Genomic DNA, 12,315 nt, shown 5'->3' with positions numbered 1-12,315 from the left:
CAATCCTTTCCACTCGTAATTTTAATTTCATGTTCCATGTATCTTGTGTTTTATGACTATGGGCAGATCAGTTTTCTTCCTGGGATAAATAAAGTTGTATCGTATCGTATCGAATGGTAGTTGTGGTCGGATGCTTCAGTTGACTGATAATAGGTGGGAGGGAACTGGCGCTGAAGCTGGCCGTGACCTGCGTGGGTTTTCTCCGGGTGTTCCAGCTCCCTCCCACACTCCAAAGACGTTCACGTTTGCAGGTTAATTGGCCTCGGTGAAATTGTAAATTGTCCCTCGTGTGTGTGTGTGTGTGTAGGATAGTGTTAGCGTACGAGATGATCGCTGGTCGGCGCGGACTCGGTGGGCCGAAGGGCCTGTTTCCGCGCTGTATCTCTAAAGTCTAAAGAGTGCAATGATCGTATTATTTGAACATTCAACGTTTCCTGGAAGGGTTCCGTACCCCAGACATAATTAGCAAACTAGTACTAAAGAATAATAATGCCGAGAATTACAGCGAAGTTAAAGCGAATGAAAGGTGTTGTTTCAGCCGTGCTTCTGACAAATGCCACAAAGGGACTTTTGCTGTTACCATGACAATTTAATAAATAGTTGCTGGAACATAACCTTTGAAATCCGTGTTTATTGGACACCCTATTGCTGAGTTACTCACACTAATGATTTGGGATTTTAATTAGTTTTGTGTGGGAAGGAACTGCAGATGCTGGTTTAAACCGAAGGTAGACACAAAATGGTTTTAAGTAGAGTGATGAGCAAGGCAAACCCAGTCAAGTCTAATCAAGGATAGTCTGAGGGTCAACAGATAGGTAGGTATTAACTCTGGACAGTTCACCCCCTCTATGACACACTGGCCAACCTGAGGAGCACCTTCAGCAACAGACTGGTTCCATCAAGATGCAGCACAGAACGCCACAGGAGATAGGACATGATATAGGTTTTAGATAGAGTGATGAGCTAACATAATCTTGATTGCTGTTAAAGATAGACACAAAATGCTGGAGTAACTCAGCGGGACTAGTTCTTCAGGCTAGTTCATTCACTAAGTTTTCGAGTTTGGAAAGAAGAAAGATGAGGAAGGAAAATATAACATGATCACAGATAAAAGATATTGACTCAAATTCTAATCACTATATTAATACTGTCAATTAATTAAAGGTTAATAATTGAATTGATAAGGAAGAATGACACAAAATGCTGGAGTAACTCAGCAGGTCAGGCAGCATCTCTGGAGAGAAGGAATGGGTGATGTTTTGGGTCAAGACCCTTCTTCAGGGAAGATTCCCTGCGTAGGAGTTGCTGACTGCAGCTGCAAAGCCCACAGGCCAAGTAACACACATGTTTTGTTGCTAATGTCTAGTTCTGTTTAGTTTATTGGCACGTGTACCGAGGTGCAGTGCAAAGCTTTTGTTGCGTGCTATCCAGTCAGTGGAAAGACAATACATGATTAATGTTAAGTGCAAGGTAAAGCCAGGAAATTCTGATCAAGGATAGTCCGAGGGTCACCAATGAGGTGGATAGTCGTTCAGGACCGCTCTCTGTTTGTGGTAGGATGGTTCAGCTGCCTGATAACAGCTGGGAAGAAACTGTCCCTGAATGAATGAATGAATGAATGAATAATTGATTGAATGAATGAATGAATGATTGAATGATGAATGAATGATTGAGTACTTTATTGTCATATGCGACAAGTTACAGTGAAATTCTATGCTTGTGTACCAAGGTATGCAACTAGTGGCCACCTAAAGGATGCTTACAACCTGGAGGTGTGCGTTTTCACACTCCTATACTTTTTGCGTGATGGGGTTTAGAAGGTTGAGGGGGGACCTCATTGAAACTTACAGTGAAATTAAAGGCACAGATAGAGCGGATGTGGAAAGGATGTTTCCACTGGCGGGAGAGTCTAGGACCAGAGGTCACAGCCTCAGAATTAAAGGGCGCTCTTTTAGAAAGGAGGTGAGGAGGGAAGCAATGTTTCTAGATACCTTTAGAAAAGAGATGAGGAGGAATTTCTTCAGTCAGAGGGTGGTGAGTTTGTGGAACTCATTGCCATAGAGGACTGTGGAGGCCAAGTCAGAGGATGTTTTTAAGGCAGAGATGGACAAATTCTTGATTAGAACGGGTGGCAAGGGTTGTGGGGAGAAGGCAGGAAAATGGGATTAGGAGGCAGAGATCAGCCGTGATTGAATGGCGGACTAGACTCGATGGGCTGAATGGTCTAATTCTACTCCTGTAACTTGTGAACTTGAGAGGAGAGTAGCGGTGGACTTGATGGGCAGAACGCCATTCCTTGACGCACTAATAGAAACATAGAAATTTTTTTTTAAATAAACTTCTGAATGCATCATCTGGTCACACCTGGCGTGCAGTGATCCAGCCAGCGTTTGCTGGACATTTTGTTCAGTCACTAGGCATGCTTGCTAGGATATTATAGCATTACACCTGTTCACCCAGCTGAGATATCCCCTTAGATCAGTGATACCTTTCCCATTATAGACATCTCTTCATCCATACGGGACGCATTTACATCAATTAGTCACTTATAATTGCATCGAGTAGACTTGTAAATAAGCGACTATCTATGCAGGATTAGTTCCAGCGAGAAGGGTGGATTTTAATTCAAAATTTTCCACTTTATCATTCTCATTCCTCTGGTTAATAAAATTCTCACCTTAAAGGGCCGGTCCCACGAGCATGCGACTCCATGCGGCAAGAGCGACTTAACGTGGTCGCTTGAGCCGTACGGCCTCGCGGGGCCGGTCCCACTTCGATCGCCGGAGCCGTGTGGAGTTGTGCGGAGCTGGTCCCGACATCGCGCGGGGCTCCGAAAAACTGACCGCGCGGCAATGGCCTGCAGCCGCCTCGACGCTGTACGTCACACGCGAACTTCCCGCGGACTTCGCTCGAACTTCATGTCACTCACTCGACCTCCGCACGACCCCCGCTTCCGGTTTGGTCGCGCTTGCCGCATGCTCATGTGACAGGCCCTTAAGCCTGTGCCGAAAAGACAAAAATGTCGGTGTTAAAAGGAAAGAATCTAAAAAATATTTTTAAGGACCAGTGCGACTTTAATAATGGATTGGGAGGAGTTTATTATGACCTTTTAGTGAAAACATAAATGTTCTCACCTGCAATCCCAATTCTTGGGATCATTGGTTGCATTTTATTGCTCTAAGATTAGTCTGAAGACTGGCCTACTTTTTCATGTTCAGATGATAGTAGCAGAATTAGGCCATTCGGCCCATCGTCTACTATGCCATTCAATCATGGCTGATCTATGTCTCCCTCCCAACCCCATTCTCCTGCCTTCTCCCCATAACCCTTGATACCCGTACTAATCAAAAATCTATCAATTTCTGTCTTAAAAATATCCACTGACTTGGCCTCCACAGCCGTCTGTGGCAAAGAATTCCACAGATTCACCACCCTCTGACTAAAGAAATTCCTCCTCATCTCCATCCTATATGAAGGTCCTTTAATTCTGAGGCTTTGACCTCTGGTCTTAGACTCTCCCACTAGTGGAAACATCCTCTCCACATCCACTCTATACAGGTATTTCACGATTCTGTACGATTCAATGAGGTTCCCCCCTCATTCTTCTAAACTCCAGCGAGTACAGGCCCAGTGCCGTCAAACACTCATCATATGTTAACCCACTCATTCCTGGGATCATCCTCGTAAAATGATACATATGGCCTTCCTATGCCGCTGTGGTAACTGCAGGTCAATCCGTGATCCATGAGATGTCGAATGTCTGAACATATCAAAACAATCTAAGTTTGTGTTTAAGTTCATAAGGCATATGAGCTGAATTTGGCCATTCGGCCCATCAAGACTTCTCCGCCATTCAATCACGGTTGATCTATCTTTCCCTCCCTTCTCCCCATAACCCCTGACAACCGTTTTAATCAAGAGTTTAATTTATTGACACATGTACAGTGAAAAGCCTTTGTTGTGTGTTGTGTGCTAACCAGTCAGTAGAAAGACAATATATGATTACACTCGAGCCTCTCACAGTGTGTACAGACACACGATAAAGGGAATAACGTGAACACCATTTAGTGCAAGATTAATGTCAGAATCATGCGTCCTTCCTTCACCCTCTGCTGTCTGCATTGGTTTCAAATGTACGATCAGAATTAGATTATCACGGAACTCAAAGGTCAAGTGTCCCAGATAGAACAATGAAATTCTTACTTGCAGCAGCACAACACAATATCGAAACACAATATATTTAACGCAGAAAAATATAGTTGAGTGTGTGTTAATGTACACTGAAGTCTGGCGAAGGGTCCCGACCTGAAACGTCATCTATTCCTGCAGTAAGTGGCTTAAAATGAATCCCAAGGTTACTGTACCTGAATGAAAGCTGAGCAAAAGGTCAAATCAAAGCCAACAGCAATGATCAGGGAGAGGTTCTTGTGCTTACCTTTCATTCTTTGTAGCTCTTTATAATACGAGCTTCCTTCGAATCTGACTCTCAGTCTGACGAAGGGGCTTGTCCCAAAACGTCACCCATTCCTTCTCTCCAGAGATGATACCTGTCCCGCTGAGTTACTCCTGCATTTTGTGTCTGTCTTCGGTTTAACCAGCATCTGCAGTTCCTTCCTTTACATATAAACACAAATTCATACATGCACACAGACACACACATACACGTGTACACACACACACACACACATATATATATCTACACACATATACATCTACACACACCCGCGCACACACACACACACACACACACACAAACCCACATATATATCTACACATACCCGCGCGCACACACAGACACGCCCACACACACACACACACACACACACACACATATATATATATATCTACACACATATACATCACACACACACACACACCCCCACACACACACACACACCCACACACACACACACACACACACACACACACACACACACACACACATATATATCTACACACACACACACACACACACACACACACACACACACATCCACACACACACACACACACACACACAACACACACACACACACACACATAAACAATCAATAATAGTGCAAAAACACAAAACCAGTGCGCATGTCGATCTAGTTCGGAGCGTACAGTGTTGAGGTTGCAGTGTTTAATAGCCTGGTGGCTGTGGGCAAGAAGCTGTTGGTGAACCTGGACGTTACAGTGTTGGGGTTTGGTCGATGCTTCCAACGAGCCTTGGCTGTCATTATTGCAAAGTCGACTGTAGACAGAAGGGAAGCAACTGCAGTGACACCAAATTAAAACAGATTGTGATAAGTGTCAGGGATGCCTTCACACAATCCCCACCCCCAGCTGGAAGTTGCACATAGGAAGCGTTTCAATTTAGTTAAAGAGCTCTGTCATTCCACAACAAATGCTTTATGACCTCCCAAAGCAGTGTCTGTTTGGCATTGTGATGCAGTTTACTTAATCAGTTGAGCTCACAAAATAAATTTGGCCTGATAACTGTTTGCTTTGCTCTGTACGGTTCCTTGGGAGATGATGATTGAATGCTGTGTTTAATGTCCATATAAAGGCATGGCCAAATGTGTACAGGCATTTCGTAGATGATCTGCCTAAAAGCTTTTAATGCTGCAGTAATCTTTCTTTATTCATCCTGTGGTACATTGCGTATTCCTAACTTCATTAGTGATAGGAGCAGAATTAGTCCATTCGGCCCATCAAGTCTACTCCGCCATTCAATCAAGGCTGGCCTATCTCTCCCTCCTCAATCCATTCTCTCGCCTTCTCCCCATAACCCCTGACACCCGTACTAATCAATAATCTATATATCTCTGCCTTAAAAATACCCACTGACATGGACCCCACAGCCTCCTGTGGCAATGAGTTCCACAGATTCACCATCCTGTGACTAAAGAAATCCCTCCTCATCTCCTTCCTAAAGAAATGTCCTTTAATTCTGAGGCTGTGACCTCTGGTCCTAGACTCTCCCACTAGTGGAAACATCCTCCTCATCCACTCTATCCAGGCCTTTCATTATTACCCTGCTCTAGGTGTTATTCCCTTTACCCTATGTGTTCACTGTGGGTGACTCAATTGCAATCATGTATTGTCGTTCCATTGACTGGTTAACACACAACAAAAGCTTTTCACTGTACCTCAGTACCATGTGTACACCAGCATCTGCAGTTCCTTCATACATATTTCCCCAGTACCGATGAAATTATGATGTACGGTGTGAACGATGATCCATTCTTATGCTGAGATATTTGATGAATAATCCCAGCTTCTCTGCTTTGATTTCATGCTCAGTAAAGCCCCAGTAGCGGTAGAGTTGATGCTTCACAATGCTAGAGACCCGAGTTCGATCCTGGTGTCTGTACGGAGTTTGTACCATCCTCCCCGTGAATCACGTGGGTTTTCTCCAGGACCTCCGGTCTCCTCCCACACTCCAAAAGACGTGCAGGTTTGTTGGTTAATTGGCTTGATATAATTATACGTTATCCCTGGTGTGTGTAGGGTAATGTAATGTAATAGAAAATAGACAATAGGTGCAGGAGTAGGCCATTCGAGCCAGCACCGCAGTTCAATGTGATCATGGCTGATCATCCCCAATCAGTACCCCGTTCCTGCCTTCTCCCCATATCCCCTGACTCCGCTATTTTTAAGAGCCCTATTTAGCTCTCTCTTAAGAACCTGCCTCCACCGCCCTCTGAGGCAGAGAATTCCACAGACTTACAACTCTCTGTGAGAAGAAGTGTTTCCTCGTCTCCGTTCTAAATGGCTTGCTCCTTATTCTTAAACTGTGGCCCCTGGTTCTGGACATGATACTGTGCGGGGATCGCTGGTCGGCACGGACTCGGTGGGCTGAAGGGCCTGTTTCCGCGCTGTATCTCTAAACTAAACGAACCAGGAGCGGCCAGTGAGAGAAAGGACAGGTAATTTGTGGCCTTCATCGAGGATCATTCCTGACTAACAGTTCCTTAACTGGAGCAAGGGTACGTTTTGCATGCTTTTATTAATCTTTCAGACAACTTGTCCTCTTGAGCTGCAGTGAAGTAATGACAAACCGCCATGAATCATGACCAAAAATAATGTATTGCGAATAAAATTTGATCAAATCAGCAGGATCTAGCGTTCCCCCGAAGAAAAACAGAAGCTGAAAAACATAATGACCCAAGAGACATGGTTTTACATGCCATTAGTAACCTGACCTCATGTGTGCCTTTGCAGTGAGTGGGTTACAAATTGCTTCCCTCGTGACTCCGTGGACTGCGTAGCATCACTAATGAAAATTGGGTAGAATCATTCTTGTTCCCTTGATGTGAAAATGATTTTCTTGTCGGCCCTCAACAATGCAATAACTTGCGGCATTTTAGCTATAGTCAGTCAGGCCATCAGCCCAAATGCGTCTTTAAACGAGCCACAAGGAAACGAGTCAGAATCGCTGCGATAATCCACCAGTCTTGGGAGGTACAGCGCGGAGACTGGGCCTTCGGCCCACCGAGTCCGCGCCGACCAGCGATCATCCCGTACACCAGCGCTGTCCTACACACACACACACACACTGGGGACACTCAATTTTCACCAAAGCCAACTTACCTACAAACCTGCACGTCTCTGGGAGTGTGGGAGCAAAGCAGAGCACAGTCAAATGAACCTGATATTTTAACAGCGATAATTGTTTGAAGCGGTCAGCAGAGACTGAATTGTGCCAGTTTTTACAGAGGGTAGAAGAAGGAAGATTGGCCAGGACTTCGATGGAACTTCCAAGTCTAATGTAAATAGGACGTGGATGAAAACCTCACGGGCAAATGAGCAGTTTATTTGTTGTACCAAACATGGCAGTACTTACAAAGTGTAAATGCTTGGCACATTGATGGAGGTCGACGATGATGCCAAGGCCATAGACCATTTCAGACAGATGCCGTGTGTAGGAAGGAGCTGCAGATGCTGGTTTAAACCGAAGATAGACACCAAATGACTTCTCCAGAAGAAGGGTCTCGACCTGAAAAGTCACCCATTCCTTCTCTCCAGACATGCTGCCTGTCCCGCTGAGTTACTCCAGCGTTTTGGGCCAGGCAGTTGGAGTCCATCATTAATGAGCTCCATTTGCAGTGCCCTGATCTTGGAGCTTAAAAGCAAAATTTAGATGTATTTTCATTTTTTTGGTTTAGTTTAGTTTGCAGATACAGCGTGGAAACAGGCCCTTCGGCCCACTGAATCCATGCCAACCAGCGATCCACGCACACTAACACTATGCTACACACACTAGGGACAATTTACAATGACACCAAGCCAATTAACCTGTAAACATGCACGTCTTTGGAGTGTGGGAGGAAACCGGAGCACCTGGAGAAAACCCACACAGGTCACAGGGAGAATGTACAAACTCCGTACAGACAGCACCCGTAGTCAGGATCGAACCTGGGGCTCTGGTACCATAAGGTAGCAACTCTACTGCTGCACCACTGGGCCGGCCTGGTAGTAGAGTTATAGAGAGTCATACAGGGTGGAAACAGGCCCTTCGGCCCAACTTGCTCACAGTAGCCAACATACTCCTCTTTCCCCACCTGCTTGCATTTGGCCCACATCCCTCTCAACTCTGTCCTATCCATGTACCTGCCCTAATGTTTCTTAAACGTTACAATAGTCCCTCCCTCAACTACCTCCTCCAACAGCTCGTTCCATACACCCACCACCCTTTGTGTAAAAAGGTTACTGCTTAGGCTTCTCTTAAATCATTCCCCCCTCATCTTAAACCTATGTCCTCTGGTTCTCGATTCCCCAACTCTGGGCAAGAGACTTTGTGCGTTTACCTGATCTATTCCTCTCATGATTTTGTACACCTCTATACCTCTACACTCTATTCCTTGCGCTCCACGGGATAGAATCCCAGCCTGCTCAACCTTTCCCTGTAGCTCAAGCCCTCGAGGCCTGGCAACGTCCTTGTAAATCTCCTCTGCTCTCTTGCCAGCTTGACAGTCCTAGACTCGTTAGAATTTAGAAGATTGAGGGGGGATCTTATAGAAACTTACAAAATTCTTAAGGGGTTGGACAGGCTAGATGCAGGAAGATTGTTCCAGATGTTGGGGAAGTCCAGAACAAGGGGTCACACACAGCTTAAGGATAAGGGGGAAATCTTTTCGGACCGAGATGAGAAAAATATTTTTCACACAGAGAGTGGTGAATCTGTGGATCTCTGCCACAGAAGGTAGTTGAGGCCACAGTTCATTGACTATATTTAAGAAGGAGTTAGATGTGGCTCTTGTGGCTAAGGGAATCAGGGGGTATGGAGAGAAGGCAGGTACAGGATACCGAGTTGGATGATCAGCCATGATCATATTGAATGGCGGTGCAGGCTCGAAGGGCCGAATGGCCTCTACTCCTGCACCTATTGTCTATGTTTCTATGTCCCTGGTGGAGAATATGGAAAAGGGGGTGTATCTGCGTGACAAGGGTAGAAACGAAGGATACTCCAGAGACTCTAGGGACGACAGATGGCACAATGGGCTAAGTGTTCGGCTGGCGACCGGAAGGTAGCCGGTTCGAATCCCGCTTGGAGTGCATACTGTCGTTGTGTCCTTGGGGCAAGACACTTCACCCACCTTTGCCTGTGTGTAAATGTAATGTAATTACGTGAAGCACTTTGGGGTCAGTGCAAGTTGACTAAAAATGTGCTATATAAATAAGATTATTATTATTATTATTATTATTATTATATTCCGCACCAACGTGGGCGGCACGGTGGCCCAGCAGTAGAGTTGCTGCCTTACAGTCCTTGCAGTTCTGGAGACCCAGGTTCGATCCCGACTACGGGCGCTGTCTGTATGGAGTTTGTACGTTCTCCCCGTGATCTGCGTGGGTTTTCTCTGAGATTTTCGGTTTCCTCCCACACTCCAAACACGTGCAGGTTTGTAGGTTAATTGGCTTGGTGTATATGTAAATTATCTCTAGTAGGTGTAGGATAGTGTTATTGTGCGGGGATCGCTGGTCGGGGCAGACTCGGTGGGCCGAAGGGCCTGTTTGCGTGCCGTGTCTCTAAACTAAACTAAATAACATGCAGGATTGGGAAATAAGCCCGTTGCAGGTAATTTTGTGAGTATGATGAGATTAGAGTGGAAGAAGACTGCGTGTGGAGATGGTAGCAGCTGTCATGACAGTATTCTGTGAGCTGCCAGGGATAATGAGCAGACTTGCCAGATGATAGCAATGGCCATTAATATTCTATATTAGTGTAGCGGCAAATTTTTAGCTTAGAGATAAAGTGTGGAAATAGGCGAGTCCGCACCACACACTAACACTAACACTATCCTACACACAGCAGGGACAATTTACATTTACAACAAGCCAATTAACCTACAAACCTGCACGTCTTTGGAGTGTGGGAGGAAACCCATGCAGGTCACGGGGAGATTGTACAATCTCCGTACAGACAGCAGCTGTTGTCAGGATCGAACCCGGGTCTCTGGCACTGTGAGGCAGCAACTCTACCGCTGCGCCACCGTGCCGCCCCTATATTGCCGGGACACATCTGACAATGAATGATTGAACAAGTTCTTCACCAGATCTTTTGAAACCTTCCATCAACTGCACCCTTGGATCTCCTTGACAATAAGAACGCACGTGTCAGGAGACTGTTCCTGGACCACAGCTCAACATTCATGCTAACACCATTTCAGCTCAACTCAAAGCTTCTAGGCCTTGGCATTGGGGCCTCCATCAACAAATGGCTTCTGGGCTTCCTGACCTACAGTGTGGGAGAAAACTGGATCTTCCCAAAGAAAACCCCATGCAGGTTTAGTTTAGTTTAGAGATACAGCGCAGAAACAGGCCCTTCGGCCCACCGAGTCCGCGCCGACCAGCGATCCCCGCACATTAACACTATCCTACACACACTAGGGGCAAATTACACTTCCAAGTCAAGTCATACCAAACCAATTAGCCTGCGAACCTGTACATCTTTGTAGTGTGGGAGGAAAGCAAAGATCTTTGTGAAAAGCCACGCAGGTCATGGGGAGAACGTACAAACTCCGTGCACACAAGCATATACCTACATTGTGGCTTAAAGCAGTGACCTCTGTAATCCAGGATAAGTTCTTTCAGTGCATGAATGTAATCTGCTGTTTGTACTTGTCAGTCTGAAGCACGCTAACAAGGAAGAAGTGTTTTATTTTTTGTCAAATGTGTTCGAATAACCTGAAGGTTTAGTGAAGCCATTTGCAGGATGTAATGGCAATGCAGGTGTGGTGAACCTGAGCTAATCTCTCGTGTTTGTTCTACTGTAAGAGACTCGACAGAGCAAATATTAGCTGATTTATTTCAGACCTTGAGGTGCTAGTGTTTCCAGCAATCCATTTGCAAGGGCAGGCTGTTGGGGTCAAATTTAATCAACCAGGCTTAAAAGGCCAAAGGCCTCACAATTCCAGGGTTAATAGGCCCAACCTTTAACCTATGAATTGTGTAGGAAGGAACTGCAGGTGCTGGTTTAAACCGAAGATAGACACAAAAAATGCTGGAGTAACTCAGCGGGACGGGCAGCATCTCTGGAGAGAAGGAACGGGACGTTTCGGGTTGAGACCCTTCTTCAGACGACTATTTTCTCTGCACAAGTTCTGCATGACAAGCTGAGTGTTTCTTAGTGCCTCATTTCCCCCTTCCCCCCCAAATCCACCCCTCCCCCATCCAGATACGCTAATGTCAAGTCTAACAGTGTTTAGTTGATACCAAGCCAATTAACCTACAGTCTGAGAAAGGGTCTCGAACTGAAACGCCGCCCATTCCTTCTCTCCAGAGATACTGCCTGTCCCGCTAAATGTAAAATGGTGCAGGTTCATCTTCATAGAATGCGTGGGACTAAAATCTCTGCATTCATGATGAATGTATAGATTTGGGAACCACACATTCTATGAAGATGCCTCAAAAAGGCTTTGAGTCGCTGCCTCAAAAAGGCTGGCAGCATCATCAAGGACCCACACCATTTGGGCCACACGCTCATCTCCCCGCTACCTTCAGGTAGAAGGTACAGGAGCCTGAAGACTGCAACAACCAGGTTCAGGAATAACTACTTCCCCACAGCCATCAGGTTATTAAACCTGGCTCGGACAAAACCCTGAACATTAATAACCAATAATCTGTTTATTTGCACTTTATCTGTTTATTTATTCTTGTGTGTATATATTTATTTAATGGTATATGGACACACTGATCTGTTCTGTATTCATGCCTACTATGTTCTGTTGTGCTGAAGCAAAGCAAGAATTTCATTGCCCTATCAGGGATACATGACAATATAACTCTCTTGATCTCTCGTGAGATAAATCTGCATCATATCTTTCT

General features: G+C 45.4%; 1 protein-coding gene across 2 annotated transcripts in view; it reads left to right on the top strand.

Annotated features, from left to right (window-relative positions):
- Nucleotides 1-12,315, top strand: part of brinp1 (bone morphogenetic protein/retinoic acid inducible neural-specific 1) — a 169,720-nt gene that overhangs the window by 44,055 nt on the left and 113,350 nt on the right. The gene's annotated exons all lie outside the window — the stretch shown is intronic.

Source organism: Leucoraja erinacea, chromosome 31 (genome assembly GCF_028641065.1).
Source record: "Leucoraja erinacea ecotype New England chromosome 31, Leri_hhj_1, whole genome shotgun sequence".
NCBI lineage: Eukaryota > Metazoa > Chordata > Chondrichthyes > Rajiformes > Rajidae > Leucoraja > Leucoraja erinaceus.
The sequence above is the reverse complement of the archived record's forward strand: the minus strand, read 5'-3'. Positions and strand labels throughout refer to the sequence as shown.